The following is a 15,741-nucleotide window of genomic DNA, read 5'->3' as shown; positions in this document are numbered from 1 at the left end:
TGCTGCATCCCCGAAGGTATCATCGCAGCTTCGGACGAAACGCCAGGAACAAAGGAGTTTCATGGATCACGACCATATAACGCGGAAGATCCCCATCAATGTTATCTTACTGTTTTGCGTGAGAAGCGGGTCTTATAGAGTTATTAGTAAATCAGGAAAAAGCAATTCTCTTGAGTTCTTTGAATTCGACGGGAGGAAAGATGAAATTAGGTGTGTAAACATAGGCTACATCTATCTTTAGATAGTAGATTTACTTCGGATTTCATTTCCCGTGAGGTTGTGTGTGTGTGTGTGTGTGGGAAGAACTGTTTGTGACTCCATAGTCTCTCATATATTAATTGATCTCTGTTGCTCCATGCCTTTTGTTTTAGTAAGCTGTACTCCCAATCCCAAAATTTCGATCATGTATCAGCTCAGGAGCTTGATGCTTTGTGTTGTCACATCCCATGTTAACTTAGTTGACAAGGTCAAGGTTTTGGAAATATATCAAGGTATTAGATTAGTGATGCATGAAACATTGGAGATAAATGCCACCAATTTTTTCGAATTCCCATGCGCGTATAACAATAGAAATGAACGAATAAAGCTGCACTTCGACTTAAACATTACATAAATCACGTCCGGAGGTAAGCAAAATTTTGTAACGCAAGTGCATTTTACGTTTACTTTTGGTAACAGGCCTTTATTTCAGACTAACGAAGTACATTAGACGTGAAAATAAAAAAAAGAACCTGTGAATTTTTTCATTTAGTGAGAACGGCGTGTATTTGTTTACGCAATGGCAGAAAATATTTGTCTTGGCAGACTTTATAATTGAGAAACTGGAGGCTAGTACTGAGCTTGTCTAGCGTTACGTTTTGTATGACGTCTACCTGAAATTCCGCCCATATACAACCACAGTTAGTGTATTGACGCACGAGCATGTTTTTCTGTTTGTGTCATATCTAATTTATTGAACCACTCCTCATTTCAGAAGAGCACTGTGTCTATAGAAGTATTTACACAAAAATATGAACATAAATAAAGTATAAACACACATGTACGTGCGTTGACAGAAATTTCGTGGCAATGACTGTGTGTCTGTGCTAGTTTATTTAGTTCTGCAAAACAATTAATTGAATCTGAGGCACAGAAATTCTTCACGATGCGATGCAGAGTCGTACGATACTATTTACCGCCTTTGAATGTTTAAAATTAATGTTGTAATATGAGTTTTATTTTTCAACATAGGTTCGCAAATAATTATTGGCGGTTTATTGATGATATCATGAAAGGATCCTACAAACGACCATAAACATCTGTGGCGTGTTTGATTCGTTATCGTAACATCTATACTTGTTGCCATAGCGTCTATATTAGTACTTAAAATTAACTGCATTGATAGAGAATTGTTGCTCATAAGTTTTTGCTCATGTATCACCATCACACATATGATATTTCCAGCAGGAGAAATCTGGTAATACCTCAGTTTAATGTGGGCATTAATGCCCTGCAACTGTTGATGGTGGATACAACACTTACATTCTCGTGGAAATCTCTCTTCACTGTGACTGACGTACGGAATTAAATTTGTTATTTCTATGCTACTGACTGTGATTGCGGTTAATTTTCTGAACGCACTGATCTGTTAATTCAGCTTTTATTGTGTCATAGCAGTTTCTGTTCACAGATAATTAGTTAGCTATTTTCTTGTATGTGTCAGTTACGCAATAGCTTTCCATGAAGTGGAACATATGATCACAATTGAAAAAAAAATACGTTTTCTAAAAGAAGCATGACTATATGCCGTCCAGTTTAATGAGCGGTTTTAATCTATATTCGAAGTGATTAATTAAAACAAGCAAAAAAGATTACCCTTTATTTTTGCAATTGCTTTTGTTTGGATCAGCACTTCAATTTGATTATTGATGTGATCCTTTTTTCCGTTATTCTGCAGATAATGTCCTTTGCAATGTCATGTTAAGTTTAAAATAGTGCAGGTAATTATTATTTTTATTGCTTATGTATGAACTCTATTGTTGTTTCAGGATTTAATTAATTTTTGTCTACACGTTTCAGCCGATATTCCTGATGTGCTACACATACCAAAAGTAATCCAGCAAGCGTAGAACAGACCATATAATTTCTTCTTCTCTTTTCCTTGTCGCGGTGTCCTACGGATGTCGCCGCATCCCGCGTCTCTGTTGCTAAAGGCCTCGAACTTGCCATTCTTCCTTACCCCTTCTAATCCCTTTTTCTATCGGTTTTTGGATACCGCTTATACAAACTTTTCGTGGTACCATTTTTCTTCCAGGAGGTTCCGTGAAAGTGCTCACTTTGTCCACCTGTCTTCTAACCATTCTTTTGACTTGCACTAACCATACAGTCTCCTTCAATTCTACCTGCAGTGCTATAATGGGTATGCGTCATTTCTCTAATCTCGTCATTTCTTACACGATCGAGCCAGGAAATTCTACATGCTCTTCTCGAGTGCTCAATTTCTAAAGTTTTAAGTCTCTTATATTTCTTTCCGTCAGTTTCCAACATTCACTCCCCCAACGTGTCACAGGTTCCGCGATGGATTTGTAGTGACATTTCAACCTTTGATTTTATTTGTGAGGAGCAATAACATTGCTCATATGCTTTTACCTGGGGGTATAATTCAAGGAAGAATATTACGAAGTACTGCTACTAAATGTATCATGAGATGCAAATATGTATTCCTGTTAGATTCGATGGCGGTATAAGATTTTTAATTGTTTTTCTAATGTAATAATGTTTTGAAAAACGTTGCCATGGGAGTGAATATGATTGATTTCTGCACGAAATCGTGACTATATTCCACATTTTCGAGGACCGTCTCTGTGTTAAAATGCTAATGCAAATACAGAGCGACTTTTTTATCTTGAGAAAAATAAATATCTAAAAAACTACTTATGATATTAAAAAACTGAAAAATATGTGCGCAATATTTTAAAAAATGCTTATCGGCCATATCCCTACTCTAGCATAGGCGGTAGAACTGGGGACAACTGTGAAGTCTCAACTAGAAACATGCAAATTTTATTGTAGATTCGGATTCTACTGGGAAAAAATACGTAACTTTTCTATGATAACACTTTCCGTTGCGCTGTAGATGGCACTGTAATCGACAAACACCGCAACTGAGTTGCAGAAGGATACTACCTCTAGAAAAATGCAATGGAGCGAAAATAGAAAACCGGACGTCTTCAGTAAATGTGAAAAAAAAACTTGTCTGAGGTGTGTCCTCCCACCTTTGCCAACGAGGTGCTCTTTTGGGGTGTATCCTCTAGCCTCAACGGGGTGCTTTCTTGTAGGTACTGCTTCACATCAAGTGCTTAAAAACGTCGCCGCCCGCTTCGATCTACTTATTTGTCCGTACATGGAGTGATGCGACACAAGTGAGAAGTATGCCCGATGTTATCTGCAGGCATTGAGTCGTGTTACTGAGGCTTCACTCTTCAACTAAAGCAACGAACAAAAGTCGGATCCGACGATCTTGCAGGCCAAGACACTGGACCGCCTCTTCTGATCCACCGGCGTTTGTACAAACGATCGCTAAATCCAGTGTTGCTACAGAATAATGTGCTGGGCAACCATCGGTGTTTAAACTATGGTTCAAATGGTTCAAATGGCTCTGAGCACTATGGGACTTAACTACTGTGGCCATCAGTCCCCTAGAACTTAGAACTACTTAAACCTAACCAACCTAAGGACATCACACACATCCATGTCCGAGGCAGGATTCGAACCTGCGACCGTAGTGGTCACGCGGTTCCAGACTGTAGCGCCTATAACCGCACGGCCACTTCGGCCGGCAAACCAAATTATCTGTCGCAAGTCCAAGGAAAGGCCTGAAAGCAATACTGGATGATTGTCCTCCGAGAATGTTCGATACTTATCGTCATTTAAGGTGCTATAAATAAAGAATGGGCGACTGATTTCGTTACCAATTATTCCACAGCACACATTCACATTCCACGGACGCTAATGCTCAACTTAGTGTAACCAAGGTGGGTTTTCCACGTTCCAGTAATGCATGTTGTGTCGGTTAACCATATCATGGTTCGTGAAGGTCAATGGTCACGTTCCAGTAATGCATGTTGTGTCGGTTAACCATATCATGGTTCGTGAAGGTCAATGGTAAAAAGAACAGTAGCAAATAAATTAGGGTCTCTCTTTATTTGCTGAGGCGACCACCGGCAAAATGTTAGTCGGGTCTGGAAATCATTGCCATCAAGCTCCTATAGAGGAAAATATGAAACTGATGATATTTTCTATGTTCCAAAATTCGGCAAACAGTAGTTTGACTAACTCTCGATCCATAAGGTAATTGCCGAGTGCTAATGTGGGGATTATGATTCACCGCAGCTAATCTAGCAGTTTACTATTATCTCCAGCAACTATTCCTCGACTGTTTCTTTTTCGTGGATGTACGCTTTCCTCGGTGGAGAATTGTCGATTAACCCGACAAAAAGAAAATGTTGAGCAAAAAGGGTCACAGCATTATCGACATTCCTGCCGGTTTCTTCTTAATTGTAAACCATTTCATTTTTCTCTTCTATCGTAATAGCCTACGTTCTGACTAACAACGCAGTCTGTTTATCAAGGAACGTATTTAAGAAATGAGGGACGACGTCTACACAATGAAATCAAGTCAAATAATGAAAGGATGAATCTTTCGAAACAACTATATGGAGAAAACTGCAAAACATTGTGTCTTGGGGGTCGACGTTGGTAACGCAGGATATCACTTTTCTAAATAAGGAATCTGATGCGTAGTTTTCGAAATATTTCGTTGTCTCAAGATAAAAATCTCATATGAAATATATGTATACCTAGATAATGTACCCATCCTCTGGTGTGGTAACTACATTACAGGATGCATGCATACAGGACTGACAACTAACAAATTTAAACGATATTCACAGATGACTAGAAGAGAAAAGTAGTAACAGAATAACCTTAAATCTCTAAAACAACAGACAATTTTAGTATAGCCTCACGCGGAAACATTCGTTTTGCTGCGGTATAAAGTCATAACCTCAATTCCTTTTATAAGTTGTTACAATGTAGGGAATCCTTAACGAGTCTAATTTATGGTCATCTTTTTCCATTCAAGACTTACAACGTCAGCTGAAAGATAACGTCCACAGCATATGAGGTATCGTTTCCACGCGATAAGTGCTTTTTTGTATTTTGTAGCTTTGTATTGAATTTCATCCCATCTTTCTTTCTATTGCCGTTACTTTTTGTTTTCAGTTTCCCCATTTCATAGAGTTCCTTGTACGAGCATACAAGTGAGAATTCGCAAACCGGCATTTCCGTTCAGAGCGGAACTGGAACCTGAAATTCTTTCATCGACATTCTGCAAATAATGCATTTCTCCAGAGATGCGTTACGCAGGTAAGGACTATGCCAAAAAAATAAATAAATAAATAAATAAATAAAAATAGAAAAATTATAGTGCTTTTAGCGTGTAAAGGATTATAAAAAGGTACTATCTCCTTTATTTACCACCCGTTTAGTCTCGACGTTTTAAGATAGATTAGGGCTTTTCAGAGTGCGAGCAGATATGGAAAAGCCTCTATGTAGGTATTAGCAGAAATAAAAATGGGAAAATCACTAATGCTAAAACTCTTATTTTTCGTCTATTTATCTACAAATTTAGTGTTGTGCAGGATTTAACTACAAATTTCTTGTCCTGATACCGTTTCGATCCTCAGTATTTTAAAATTAAGTTTAAGACCTGAAACACCGCATCGAAGACGACAAAAAAATTTATTAAAATGCAATTACGTTTCTAAATTTGTAAATCGACTATAGGAGCTGTTCTGGCCGTGCTCACTATACTGACGCAAACTTTTACACGAACAGCAACTAGCTGGTGGCGCAGTAAGTAGTTAAGAAGCTCGACACGCAGTCTGTAAGAGGGTATTCTTATGGTCTTTCAGATTCAGAGCTTCATGAATCGTTTAAGGTAAAGATAACACTTAATTTCCTTCCCTGTTCTTGTCCAATCGGAGTTTTTCTCCTGCAATAGGCACATCGTTGACGTGGCGTTAAATCCGTCCTCCTTCACAAACAACATGTACGTAATTACTCAATGGTACTCAGTAACACGTTTATTAAACATTTGCTTGCCTTGTTTTTTTTTTTTTTTTTTTTTTTTTTTTTTTTTTTTTTTAATAACTGTAGGAGACTACAATTTATCCTTTCATTTTACATGCAACTGCTTGTGCAGATTTAGCATTGGAGGGCAGCGTGGAGGATAAAAATCGTAGAGGGAGACCAACAGATGAATACATTAAGCAGATTCAGAAGGATGTAGGATGCAGTAAGTACTGAGAGATGAAGAAGTTTGCACAGCATAGGGTAGCATGGAGAGCTGCATCAAACCAGTCTCAGGACTGAAGACCACAACTACAACATCTTGTGCAAAACAATCCTCTACATGTAAAGCAACAGTGCTCTCATTAATACAAAGAATTATATCAACTAACAACTCCTAAAATACAGTCTCACTGTATACTCTTCCCCCTCCATACCCATCTTCTCTTCAGTTATCAACCTGAAATATCCTTAAAAAGAAAAAGAATTATAATTCAACTTGCAAAAACGTTAAATTAGCAGTATCATTCCTGTTTTCACTATTTATCCATAAAGTCAAGTAATAAGTAGGGTACCTTGCAGTAATATTTCTCCCTCTTCCATTCTCCGTTTTATACTATATAGGAAATAAATTTGGGTAAAAATACTTATCTGTGTGTGTACTCTGTAGTTACGTTCGAATTAGTTAATTTGCTTAAATACTGAAGCTTACATGTCCAAAGAGATAGGCTGTCTTATTTTAATTAGGATCGCGGTTTTATTACTGGTAACTGTAATATTAGCTGTAACTACATGACAAGTGCCGTAATCCGATTCCGCTGTAATTTTTCTCAGTGGAAGAGGAATCAGCAGAGGTGAACACACGTCTCGGCTTCTTCTGTGATATTCGACCGTTTCTGAGAAAACGACAGTCAAAGTTTTCAACATAACGAAGATACGGTTTAGCCGGAATGCTGGCACTGTGGCTAGCGGCGCGCCTTTCCAGTTTTGCGTCCCGTGTTCGACACCCGAATGTTGTTTTTATTTTTCTTTCTTTTTTTTCATTTATTTTCCTATGTCTGTAGAAAGTTACTACACGAATGTTTCTTATCAAGTTAGGGGATACCTGGGCGTTATATGAGCTGCAAAATTGCAAATGATTTTCACAATAAATGTCATACATTTATTATATATTAGTGTATCGTACTTTCACAATCTTTTTAAATTCACTTATGCTTATTCTTATATTTCATTTTTATGTCAATTCTTATATTAATTCTTGTATTCTGTACCTATGTTTATTCTACAGGATTTGGTGCATTTCCTTGGATGATACCGATCGTAGAAACATTCGAAACACTGAAATTCCCTTCACCACGAGCATCGCGTGAAGGCAGTTTTGTCACAGTGGCATTTCTTCATATGAAACTCACTTATGAAACTTACTCTGGAAGGAAACGTCGCTAACATTGCTGAAGATTTTACTCGTTGACAATAATGTCGCGGTAATCTATGCATGACGGATCACTTTATCGCAATTGGTTATGTATCAGGAAGCAGCACAGGAATTCCACCGAAAACGATTTCAAATAATTTTCCCGTGCATTTATTGTTACTTTTCTTTCCTTTCCTTAAAATTCATTCGCCAGACATACAGTTTGATAACGATAAGAACAACGTTATTTCAATGTATATTGGAGAAATCGTCTTCTTACGTGTGTAGATAAATGAAAAATAAGAATAAAAATAATAATCGGCTTTCGAACACTGATCGGAAAAGTGTGAAGGCGTGACGCTACTTCAGCTGAACCTTGTTACTTGCTAAAAGGCACATAAAGTACCTCGAAAACTTTGACCGTCGTTTCTTCAGAAACAGCCAAATGGCTACTGATATGCCGAGGAGGAGGAGGAGTGTTTAACGGCCCGTCGACAACGAGGTCATTAGAGACGGAGCGCAAGCTCGGGTGAGGGAAGGATGGGGAAGGAAATCGGCCGTGCCCTTTCAAAGGAACCATCCCGGTATTTGCCTGAAGCGATTTAGGGAAATCACGGAAAACCTAAATCAGGATGGCCGGAGACGGGATTGAATACTGATAGGCCGAGACACGTATTCACTTATTTTGGTTTTTCTCCCTCTGAGCGAAATGTCTGGGAAATCGGGTTGTAGCGAAGTAACCAGCAGAAAAAGGCACACCGATTACTTACACGCCTGCGCGGTATTATGTGATGTTTGGCGCCTCACAGTTGTTCATCCTGTGACAGCTCTGGAGTGAGGCCGGCTGCTCGTGGTCCCAGGACTGGCCTCTTTTAGCGTTGCTGGAACTGTTGACGAAGCAGGGCCTGCATGCAATGGAAGGTGATCGTTTAGCGATATCACAGGTACACATAAATCTGATAGCTCATGAGAATGTAGTTGTGTCGCTACATAAAATTGCATTTCAAGACTACATGCAATTGTCTACTACCTCTAGGAACAAAATATTTAACAATGATCGCTAAATTTATCGGTGTTGATACACTTGCGGCGATTAAGTTCAAGCTGACGAAGTATGTGCCCACGTTTTTTAATTAGAAAGTAAACGACACTCTTTTTGTCACGTTTTGAACCTCCTTGACCGAGGTAAGAGAAGAAAAGAAAATTATCGAGTGTGTGGAAATGTAATTATTCGCGCTATATTCCTAGAAGGTGTAAGTTCGATAGCAGATATCAGGCCAGAAATAAAGTGGTTGTCTACGAACCTTTCCGATCTGTAACATTACATGATTAGCTGCATATACAAAGCTGCGAACTGTAAAGTTGTCGCTACGCGGCATTTACCCAGGAGGTTATTTGCATCTTACTTAACAAGAAAACATTTCTTAACTCATGATGCTGGATCATCAAAACGAGGTCAACATGAGGAATAGCACCGTATTACGAAAAAAAGAAAACCATTTGAAGAAATTCATTCTCTGAATGAAAAATAAGAATATGATAAATGTCTACTTATATACGAAGAAACAAGATTCTCACGTTTACGTACAGTGAAAGTGTTCTATTTACGACGCTCCAGGCATTACCGAACCTCATATGTTCAAGGACTGGCAAGTATAACGTGCAAACACGTTTAAAAATCTAGGAAATGTCGTTTACAAACACGGCGATCTGAGTCAAATGTATCACAGGAATATAGTTGTTTTCTATAGAACAAATAGTTGACGGTTAGTGATTAAAGAAGCAAATGTCTATCAGGCAGACTAAGATAAAAAACGTACTGATTACAGAACTTTCAGATTTTTTTTTGCTTGAGTGCAGAATCTTATAATTCATAATCTTACAAAGATAATCTAAGATTTTTAAAGTTTCACATCGCATTTGGGAACCATCAAACCGGGGGGAGCGGGAGGGAGGTGGGGGGGGGGGGGGGGGGTAAAAAAGACCTGGGACCGCAGGACCCGGATTTTTAGGACCCAAAATACCTGTCAGATCATCACTAAAATGACCTGGAAATATTGATAAAACTACTACAAATGATATAAAACACGCTTCAAATAAGTCATAAAAGGAATTAGAGCAATGACAACTTTGTACGCGTGCGGAAATGAAATTAAAAAACGGATAATTAATTTAAAATCTCTATGTGTTTCTATAAGGTATGTGACTCTCGAAAGATGTAAGAAGATTGTTCTGTGCTAATCATCTTAGAGCAATTGCTATGTATTACAGTGAGCTGCGACTGTCGAAAATGAGGAACATCTGTTGTCAAACAACGCACGCTTGTAGTTAGAAAATCTTTCACCATTTGCTGAAACAATTCGAGGGTACAATTTCATGTCCTCATTTAGTTTTAAAAACGAGTCTAAACACACGAATATCAACATTTCGCAGATAGATATTCCTTTTGGTTCAATATCGGTGTTTCTGCTTCAGTATCCATACCTGGTAAAAAGTTGACAACAGCATATGATGCGACAATGACAATAAGCAGATGTACCATCAAATTATATTCCGCATGTGTGAATACATTATTGAGGATTATTGTTGCTTTTTCCTAGGGCATGTGTATTCTACATTCTTGTCAACGTTAAAAGAATGAATTGTTGTCATAAATCAACATTAAACACAAACTTGTACAAAATGAAGTAAAATCTTTAAATGATATCATCCTCGAAAAATCAAATGAAGTACAGTAACAGCATCACGAGAAACGCACATTTAAATTTACAGTTTAAAATCCAGAATATTCGGAGATTTTAGTACTTGTGGATAGCGTGTAAGTAATAAGAATGAAAGATGTCACCAAACTCTTGGCATTACTTTTATTTTATTTAATCGTATGGCTAGGCCCCCCGTCAGGCAGGCCGTTCACCGGGTGCCCGTCTTTCGTTTTGACGCCACTTCGGCGACCTGCAGTCGATGAGGATGATAGGATGATGATGAGGACAGCACAACACGCAGTCCCTGGGCGGAGAAAATTCCCCGACCCAGCCGCGAAACGAACCCGGGCCCAGAGGATTTACAATCCGTCACACTGACCATTCAGCTACCGGGGGCGGACAGGGCGTTACTAATTAGCTATAATGAAATGAACCTGCGTATCAACTTTGTGACAAAACTACTACATGTGTACGCTGTTCCATTAAGAAGGATATCCAATGTATGTGTTCCTTATCGAAAATGTGGCCTTCTTGGAGAACAAAAAAAGTCACCCTCCGAATTCCCACTTCGCTAGGAACTCCCACCTTCTTAAACATCTTCGTGGCTGTTGTTGACACATGGTAGTCACCGTGGTGCACTCATAAGCGGTCCATTCACCTGGTATGGAAAGTTTCCCGAACCTGCAAATGTGCGTGTGAATACAGATTGGCATAAAGATGCGATTGAAAAATCAAATAATATTGTTAATATTATGACAGAGTAAACTAAGAGAAGAACTGTAAGCAAGAATCTTGCTAGTACAAACAAATCGCGCCAAGTTGAAAGAATTGTTCCGTGAGTATTGTTTTGTGCAGAGAAAAAACAAACTCAAATGCTGTTTTTTTTTTAATTATTTATTGCAGTTCTGAGCACAATCAGATAACGAAATATTGCGGAAATATTTTGAAAGTGCCGGTAAAGATAACACCTGACTCAAAGACCCCAAAACGATTTATCTTAAGAGAAAAACTGTGTAGCTTTATATTACGCACTATCCACGGATTGTCAGTGAGCAAAAGCACGGCTTCCACACAAATCGATTTCAAAATCTATGTTGAAGCTTGTGCTAGTGATCGGCAAGCGCAAAATATGGGAAACGTTACCCATAGGAGATTTTTAATAGCAGGAAAACAATTAGCTGAGAGAATAGGGCTTACGACGGGACCAACAGAAAACTTGGGAACGTAAAAATAGGTGTCACAACAATTATACTATTAGCTTTTTCATATTTATGACTTTCATCAGGTACTAAATGTGTAACGTACAAAATTTTGCAAACAAAGTTAATGGGAAAAATATTTTGCCACTACTGACCTGAAAACCTGCCGGTTCTCCAGCTCCCAACGTTCAACTTAAAAATGTGTAGCTGTCTGCCAACCGATTTCTATAAATGTATGGGCTAAGAAAGTGAGGCTGTAATTTTTGCTGGGCCTTCCAATGCTAAAAAGCTCTCTTGGCTGTAGAAAGGCGATATATTGACGGTCTGTCACCTGAAGTTATTTAGTGCTCGTTGTAGCTAGATGAACATCTTAGAGACTGAAAATTTATCATAAATTTCAATCAGAGCTATTCCGCAGGTAACAAAAAGCAGTATTACACAGGCGTTAAATACACTTCTACCTCGTACTATGGTTTGATAAACAGAGAACGAGATTTGCATTGGAGTTGTGGTCTATCGGTCCCATTTGTGTTTCCTGACCCTATCTGCAGATTTTCTGAATCTTTGGAAACAAAGATTTTTTCCTTCTGTCATGTTCGTTAAGAATAAAATACGGGTGTCTGAAAACCGAAATCTTGCAGGATCGAGTCAGGGTCTACGTACAGGTGCTTTTTTCTGTTTTTAGTCTACCTTTAACTTAGTATTCATCTCTCATTTATGTGAAGATTCTGCAGCAACGACACGTGGCTCAGTTTCCACGTTAAACTGTGGTTCCCCTTTTCCGTGAGCGTTTGGATAACTAGGTTAGGTTAGGTCACGCGAGTCGCTGAAATGTCCTCCAGTTGAAAATCTACACGAAGCTTTTGAGGCACTCGAAATTATTATTAGTATTACTATTATGAAGTTCGAGTGGGTCGTAATTTCAAATAACGAAAAGGTTCTTAAAACATTAATGCGAACTTAGATTTAAAATTGCGTATAAAGTTAAGATTTCTGTCTAGGTATATTCTAACATGGATTATGTACTTGGGAAAAGTTAACTCTGAACTGATAACATATATATATGTTGTATATACATTTTTGCAAAAACACCGCTACAGCGATACTCCCATCTTATCGCAACGAACCCTTCTTTCTCAAGCACGCAAAATGATCACTCGTGTAATTTTATAAGCTTTGGCGATTTATCATTATCTGAATTTCCCAGTAACCTCTTGAGCAAATGTAAATTTCATTATTATCATTGAAAATTTTGAACTGAATCGAGAAACTTTGCTGATAACAGGAGCTCACGAACGTAAGTCATAAATTCTAAAAACAATAATAGAAAGTTGGGGGGATCGATAATTCTCCTAACCTCTTTCAAATTTCTAGCTTGGTTGGTTACCGCAAAGACATAGTCCGTTGTGTGAAACGGTAAATACATTCTGCCGTAACTCGACCACTCTGAAAAACTGGATCTGATTGCAGGAAAATTCGCACTCACAAAGATCATTCGCCTGTCCATTACTGCCGTATTCTATGTAAATGTTATGAGAATTTCGTTTTCATGTTTAATTAATGTGCCTGAATCAGGATAGAAGCAACACGTTGTGCAATTCATATACAATGGTATCAGACACAGCTGTCTTTATTTATTTATTTTGCAAAACTAGACATCACGCTCGTCAAATTCATATCTCACTTGTCTGTTTCCCACTACTCTTCGAACGTATACGAAAATTTAACAAAAACAAAAACTAATACAAATATCTAACTCAGTTCAAAGACGAAAACAGCATTGTTAACATGGAAAGTAGAGAAGAACGTTGTGATATGCTGCGCAAAACGCCAATAGCGCGTGCTGAGCGTTTGTTGTCCTGAGTAATAAGTTTCTCTTGCACGCAAACGTTTAAATTTGCTTCGTACAAAAAGCGGAATGACTATGTCGTTTTAGTAGTGTTACTAAAAGTAAAACGGCACTATCCTCGCACTGACAGCCGACATCAAAACGAATCATGTCTCGTAGTAGATAGTAATGAAAGTAAAAGTACTAGCATAAAAATTCTGAGTCATTTACTATCGTAGCTAACAGAAACACTATTGTTTTTGACATTTTGAAAAACAAATCTGTTTTACAGAAAGTTCATATCCCGGTGCTATAATTCCAACTTTCATGAACCTCTATTCCTCTTCCGTTCTTTGTAGGTGTAGCATCCTGGTGTTTGTGTAAACTCAATTAAAAAGTATTTTTTCTTGGGCTCATTATGTTGTAAGTCTAGTTAATAAAATCCGTAGGGTGTGTCCCGCTACCACCATACCTGCATACTTATGTCTTCGGTATTCCAGTGAATACTGGTATCTCATTGTCTGTCTACGTCAGGATAAAGACTGATAGCTTAAAAATTCCACAATAAATTCGTTAAAGATAATATGAATTCCGTAGCACGATATATCAGGTACGTTTGTACGATAGCCTTCTGGCACATGCAGACGATAAAACTAATATTTTCATTCATTAGTGTATTATAGCGTCTGTGTCAAAAATCATTTATGTACAAACATGTGCACTTACAGGATGCTATCGCAGTGCTTTAATTGTAAAATGTGCTTCAATGATAGTACGTTATTATTTATTAATGGCACATGTTTTCCACGGTCTCTACTCGCCAAGTGAATCAGTGTGGTGCTATTTTGTTGTCGTTCGACATGTTCGGACCATGACATGTGCGATGTTTAGTAGCGCTGTAGGTAGCATTATATCAGTTTCACATCTCATTTCCCCTCTTGTATCAATGTAATCGTTCAAACGTACGATAACTTCACTCTGTTACCATAGAACTCCTCAAAAAATTGTAAAATACGCAATTGTACATGCAGTGACATCTTTTTACATTTAAAATATAAATGTTTGTGTTGTGCTATTACGCCTGTAGCGTCAGTTATAAAGTACAGCTCTGTAAATTGATCAGGGTGCATTTTGCCGCTGCAGATTGTCTTCAGTTACACTGAACGTCTTTTGAGTTATTTGAAGATTTCGTCATTGGTCACTGCAAAAATTATGTTTCCGCTTACGATTTCGTTAAAAGAGACTGGAGACAAGATCCGGAAGACTTATGCTTCATTTTGTCTTTGCAGTACCCGCATTGTCATCTTCTTACATCGGTGAGATATTTTACGGTAGGAATTAACGATCATACCCTCAAATAATGTGCAACTCATTTGGTCAAAATACGAACATATTGCTATCGTAATACGCGAAGGAAGCAACGAAGGAAAGAAGGAAGGTGTTTAAAGAATATAAATTCTCGTTGAGTACAAGATCATTAGAGAGCGCTCATGGTGATACGAGACCACGCAAGGATAGGGAATTGGCCGTTATGCACCCGAAAGAACCATCCCACGATTTACTGTAAGCGGTTGACAGAATCACAGAGAATCTACATCTAGTTGACGCGACTGGTAATTGAAGCAGGCACTTAGCGAATGATATCCCAGCGCTTTAATTGTAGAACGTGCTTTAACGAAAGTACAGTAGGTTATTGTTTAATAACAGCATTTGTTTTCCCCGGTCTCTGTCTGCCACGTGACTCACTGTGGTGCTGTTTCGTCGTCATTGTATTGTTCGGACCGTCACTGTGTGAAGACACACGTTAATTCTCACAATAAAGTAAAAATAGGAACTAACCACCGATAATAATATTTAGTAAGAACAAGTAGTACCATTGCCAGTCCCGAATCGTCAGATTGATCGTCAGATATCTCATGCTTTACATTTCATGTTGGGTGTTTTCTTTGTGCGAACGTTGCTTATGGTGGCGGTATCCTACAGCAAAATATTAAAGTAATTTAAAGAAATTTGGACCATAAGAGTTTGTGTAACTTGCATCGGATAGTCTTCCGTAATTTTATCGCGCTGCTTTAGATGTTTACGAATCGTGGAACAGTAGCTCTTTTTCTAACATTTTTTGTTAATTCTTTTCCTTAAGACAGGGCCACCGCAAAGAAACTCAGCGAATAGCAGTCAACAGCACATGTACAGCATAATTTAAATGTAATTATAAACGTTAATAGACTGTCGATTCTAAGCCGATAATGGAGTTATAACAACGAATGGTTGCTTTACTTTTCCTAAGGGTTAACATAAATCACTCTATGCATCTTTGGAGGAAATAAAAGTAATAAACAGTGAATTTACGTTTACCAAGTTTTAATTGGAAAGAGTAACTGGAAATGTTGGTTACATAAACCAAGACAGTAGGTATAAACTTCTGTAGTTCAAGTTACTGTTCTCTCTGCAGGAAGAATACAGTGGAGTAAGCATAAAGGTTCCTAG

The 15,741-nt window shown here is 38.1% G+C and overlaps 1 long non-coding RNA gene across 2 annotated transcripts in view; it reads right to left on the bottom strand.

The window, feature by feature from the left end:
* LOC126456700 (uncharacterized) overlaps window positions 1–15,741 on the bottom strand; it is a 447,971-nt gene that overhangs the window by 93,532 nt on the left and 338,698 nt on the right. For both annotated transcript variants that reach the window (XR_007585378.1, XR_007585379.1), the window contains exon 5: window positions 8,296–8,430. This is a non-coding gene — a long non-coding RNA (uncharacterized LOC126456700). The remainder of the gene's footprint in view (window positions 1–8,295; window positions 8,431–15,741) is intronic.

This window comes from Schistocerca serialis, chromosome 2, assembly GCF_023864345.2.
Source record: "Schistocerca serialis cubense isolate TAMUIC-IGC-003099 chromosome 2, iqSchSeri2.2, whole genome shotgun sequence".
NCBI classification, from domain to species: Eukaryota; Metazoa; Arthropoda; class Insecta; order Orthoptera; family Acrididae; genus Schistocerca; species Schistocerca serialis.
Note: the sequence above shows the minus strand (reverse complement) of the source record. Positions and strands in the feature narration are given on the sequence as shown.